Source organism: Pipistrellus kuhlii, unplaced genomic scaffold (assembly GCF_014108245.1).
Source record: "Pipistrellus kuhlii isolate mPipKuh1 unplaced genomic scaffold, mPipKuh1.p scaffold_m20_p_1, whole genome shotgun sequence".
NCBI classification, from domain to species: domain Eukaryota; kingdom Metazoa; phylum Chordata; class Mammalia; order Chiroptera; family Vespertilionidae; genus Pipistrellus; species Pipistrellus kuhlii.
The window spans coordinates 91924207-91929723 of record NW_023425404.1 but is presented as its reverse complement, the minus strand read 5'-3'; the positions used below and the strand labels follow the sequence as shown (position 1 = coordinate 91929723).

The 5517-nt window shown below is 39.9% G+C and overlaps 1 protein-coding gene across 13 annotated transcripts in view; it reads right to left on the bottom strand.

Annotated features, from left to right (window-relative positions):
* Positions 1 to 5517, bottom strand: part of MYO9A (myosin IXA) — a 384919-nt gene that overhangs the window by 362432 nt on the left and 16970 nt on the right. The gene's annotated exons all lie outside the window — the stretch shown is intronic.

The window sequence follows — 5517 nt, the reverse complement described above, 5'->3', positions numbered from 1 at the left end:
TGTCAGGAGGAGATGGAGGGAGATTGGCCAGGCAGCCTGCCCCAATCAGGACCGGCCAACTTGGGGGAGGGGCTGCAGATGATTGATCAGCGTGCCCCGACCCTGACTGGGGTGGGGGAGGCCGATTAGGGGTGGGGTCAGCCATACGTAGGTGCTTTGGGCATTGACAGCTGGCCCCGCCCCCAAATGCGGTGGGGGAGCCCTTTGGGGTTTAGTGGCCATGGGAGGGGCCATGGAAGGGTAGCCAGCCAGCCTCATCCCTGATTGGTGTGGGAGGGGCCAATCGGGAGTGGAACTGGCTGGGAAGAGAAGCCATGGACCAATCGGGATGTGGGGGCCTATCGGGGGCAGGGCCAGCCAGGGAAAGGGGCCGCAAGTAGTTGGTCGTCTATCCCTGCCCCCTATTGGAGTGGTGGGGGCAATCAGGGGCAGGGCTGGCCAGGGGGAAGGGCTGCAGGGGAGCTGCCATCATTTGGGGTGGAGGAGTCCAATCAGGAGCGGCTCTGGTCAGGGAGAGGGTCATTAGCCCCGCCCCATGATCAGGCCAGTTCGGTGGCTGCAATGGGCATCATAGCAACCGGTTATTATAAATTATGGCTTTTTATATAGAGAAACAAACAAGGAAACAAAACACCATGAAAGAATAGAAATAAATATCCAAAAATTTCAGATATAGGAAATGATCATACACAAAATATAAAAACTGTTTACTAATGATTCAAAGAATAAACCTTAAAATATCTGAAAAGGACAAGAACAACAAAAAATCATTTAGAAGATTTGAAAAAAACTAAAAACAATTTATGAAATTATAAAACACAAATGAAATTTAAAATAAATTGGAATAGTTGAAGAAAAAATAGTGAATTAAAACACATACCTGGCCCTTGCCAATGGCTCAGTTGGTTGGACATCATCTCATATATCAAAAGATTACTGGTTTGATTCCTGGTCAGGTCAAGGCACATGCCCAGGCTGCTGATTCAATCCCCAGTAGGGGAATGTACACATATGGGAGGCAATTGAGTGATGTTTTTCTCTCTCTCTCTCTATTCCCCTCTCTAAAATGAATAAAAGCATATCCTCAGGTGAGGATTTTTAAAAAAAGACATATCTGACTAAATTACCCATAGTGAAAGAAGGGGGCGGGGGGGGGGGGGGGAGAGGAGGGACAAAATAAGGTTAAAAAAAACATGTAAGGGAAAAAATCTAATATATATGAAAATCAGAGATCCAGAAAAAAGACAAAAATAGCACTGAAACCATAATATCATTTCCTTTGAAAACAAACAGATATCAATAACAAAAAGATAACCAGGGATAACAAATGGTATCTGTCACACCAATATATATCTCATTCTATACACTTCTCCTAGAGGCCCGGTGCATGAAATTTGTGCACTTGAGGGGTCCCTCAACCAGGCCTGCACCCTCTTGCAGTCCGGAAGCCCTCAGGGAATGTCCAACTGAGGGCTTAGAGGGGAGCAGGCCTAAGCTGGCAGTCAACCATCCTTAGCGCTGCCACAGAGGCAGAAGAGGCTCCAGCCACATCAATGCATTCACTAGCCATGAGCCTTGCTCAGGGCTTCTGGCTAAGTGGCACTCCCCCTGCATTGAATGTCTGACCCTGATGGTCAGTGCACATCATGAGACCAGTCATTCTGCTGTTCAATCGATTTGCATATTGGCTTTTTATTATATAGGATAATGTAACATTGATATTTTCCCCTAAGTTCTCTCCCTCTTGAACTTGGGTGGGCCTTCATAACTGTCTATACCTGTGGTCATCAAATGTGGTTCATGAGCCACATGCAGCTCTTTGGCCCCTTGAGTGTGGCTCTTCCACAAAATACCACGGCCTGGGCGAGTCTATTTTGAAGAAGTGGCATTAGAAGAAGTTTAAGTTTAAAAAATTTGGCTCTCAAAAGAAATTTCAATCGTTGTACTGTTGATATTTGGCTCTTCTCTAGACCAAAAGAATTTAGCAAAGTGAGGCTGAGTGTCTTCTGAGGCTATTACTATTGTAACTAGCTAGTTATTAATATTAATGGCAGAAAGCAAAGAGAAGGCCAGACGTTATAAACATGGTCATCTCGGCAGCTTCACTAGGAACCTGCAATTTTATATTACCCAGGTAACCAACAGTCAATTCCCTGCAAATCACTTGAGGAAGAGGTCCAACAAAGGGGAAATGGACACATGTGCAGTGAAGTCAGGGTAATGTAGGAAAGATGCCTGCCTATCAGTCTAATCTAGAAACAAAGAATACTGGCTAGGAGGATGTACTCCAATGCAAGCCCGCTAAAATTTGGAAATATATAATCCCCAAAGGAATTCTCACTCTCGTTCCTTTTACTTCTCTCCTGCTTCCTTGCACTCACTGTGTGTCTCCATAGTTATGTGGACCTCACACACAATGGATTGCAATTGGGAACACAAGCTAACCTAGTCAGATGTTGGAGTTATGTGCAAATATGGAGCAGAAACTTTGGGCACCAGCTTTGATCTTAGCTCTGCTGAAGACAAAAATGGAACTTTTTCCAAGGTGGGAAGGAAGGCACCTGAGAAATACAAGGGTTTAATTCCATAGAAATGAAGCTTTCCACAACACCTTATCCTCCCATGGGACCCATAGGAAATTCTTATTCCCATGGCACCCCAAGAGCTCTACTTCTACGAGCAATAGGTGGGGACATGCAGAGCACCCCAATGAAAACAAGGCTAGTTCATAAATAGCAAACAGCCATATGGCTTCTACCTAACACTTTCTCCCTCAGGAATTCCAATGGTCATACCATAACAGCACTATGAAAGCACCGCGGAAAAATCCACTTAGAAAGGAACTAAAGCACAACTGCCAAGTTGAACCATTCCTAACCCACAAAAACTATAAACAATAATGAGCCACTAAGTTTTGTAGTTAGCTTATTATGCCATAATAGATAACATACTAGAAAATGCTCATACAGGTAGTAAATTTAAAAATATAGTTCCAAATAATTCACATGACAAATAAGTACACAGAAAATATTTTGAACTAAAATACTACAATTCAAAACTTGCGAGATGCAACTAAAGCAATACTTTATAGACTGGTCGCCAACCTTTCAGACCTCACGGACCACCAGTGGTCCACATACCACCAGTTGGCAAACAATGCTTTATAGCAAAATTTATAACCCCAAATAAGTATATAACAGAAAGTAGTAGGTACTTCTATCTATTCAGTAAGATAGAAAATAGAGTAGCAAAATAAACCTTGGACAAGTAAAAGGAAATAAAAGAAATAACGAGAATCAAAATGAAAACATACACTAGAAAGGGCCAAAAACCAGAAGCTGGGTCTCTGAAAAAAACTATAAATTGGCAAATATCTGTCAAGATGACAAGTGAAAAATGGTGTTATTAGGAATGAAAAAGGAAAAAAAAAAAAAAAACTACCTATGCTGTAAATATTAAATAGTTAAGAGGATTTTTTTAATTCAGATGAAAATGAAAAAATCCTAATAAATACTACATAATTTAACAAACCTTATTCAAGAAGATACAGAAAACTTGAATAGCCCTGTGTATTATTTTTTTAATCCTTTCCCAAGGATATGTTTTACTGATTTTTTTTTTTTGGGGGGGGGGGGGGTAAGGGAGAGAAACAGAGAGAGGAAGGGGGAGAGGAAAAGTGATGTGAGATACATCGACCACTTGCATTCAGTATGTGCCCAACTGGGAATTCAAATCTGCAACCTAGGTGTATGTGCCCTGACCAGGAATCTAACCTACAACCTTTTAATGTACAGGATGATGTCACCTAGCCAGGACCTGAATAGTCCCATTTAAAAAAACAAAATGACTTCAATAAAAATTAAAATTAAAATCTCCCCCACAGAGAAAACCAGAGCCACACTACTTTACCACCACCAAGTTCTGCTAAATACTCAAGAAATGAATAATTCTAACTTAAGTAAATTTTTCCCAATTTTTTTTATGAGGCTGGCATAATTCTAAAACCAAAGAACTCTGGCAGGGACAAGACAAGACAAGTCATAAACTAACCTTTTTTTTTTTTTTAATATATTTTATTGATTTTGTACAGAGAGGAAGGGAGAGAAATAGAGAGTTAGAAACATCGATGAGAGAGAGTCATCGATCAGCTGCCTCTTGCACAACCCCTACTGGGGATATGCCCGCAACCAAGGTACATGCCCTTGACCAGAATCGAACCCGGGACCCTTCAGTCCCCAAACCAACGCTCTATCCATTGAGCCAGTTTTGAGTGGGAAGTTCATATCTCCACAAGCCTATTGCAAAAAAAACAAGAAAAAATGGTAAAAAATTATCTAACACTACAACTCAAAGAGTCAGAAAAACAGCAACAAGAAAAGCCCAGTGTAAGCAGAAGGAAGAAAATAATAAAAATAAGAGTGGAGATAAATGACATAGAGATAAAAAAAAACAATAAAAAAAAAAAAAAAAAAGCTGATTCTTTGAAAGGATAAAAAAGATTGATGAACCTCTAGACAGGCACATCAAAAAACAAAGAGAATACAAATAAACAAAATCAGAAATGAAAGAAGTGAAGTAACAACAGACCCTGCCAAAATACAAAGGATTGTTACAAAATACTATGAACAACTGTATTCCAACAAACTGGACAACCTGGAGGAAATGGACATATTCCTAGAAAAATATAACCTTCCTAAACTCATTCAGAAAGAATCTAAAAATCTCAAAAGGAAGAAATTGAAACAGTCATCAAAAAGCTTCCAGCAAACAAAAGCCCAGGGCCAGATGGTTTCACAGATTTTTACCAAACATTCAAGGAAGAAGTAACACCTATCCTCCTCAGACTATTCCAAAAAATTCAAGAGGAAGGAACACTTCCAAACTCCTTCTATGCCCACATCATCACCCTAATACCAACACCAGATAAAGACAACACAATGAAAGAGAATTACAGGTCAATATCCCTCATGAACATAGATGCCAAAATCATCAACAAAATTCTAAAAAATAGGCTCCAGCAGAACATCAGAAAGATCATACACCATAACCAAGTACTATTTGTTCCAGGAATGCAAGGATGGTACAATATCCGCAAATCAATAAATGTGATACATCACATAAGCAAATTGGGAGATAAAAAACATATAATCATATCAATTGATGCAGAAAAAGCTTTTGATAAAATCCAACATCCTTCCCTGATAAAAACTCTCAACAAGGTGGGAGTACAAGAATCATACCTCAACATAATAAAAGCTATATATGATAAACCCACAGCCAACATCATTCTCAATGGGCAAAATCTAACACCATTCCCTCTAAGAACTGGAACAAGACAGGGATGCCCACTCTCACCACTTCTATTTGACATAGTACTGAAAATACTAGCCATGCAATTAGACAGGAAGAAGAAATAAAAGGCATCCAAACTGGAAAAGAAGAAGTAAAATTATCCTAATTTGCAGATGACATGATATTGTACATAAAAAAAACAAAGTCTCCATCAAAAAACTAATT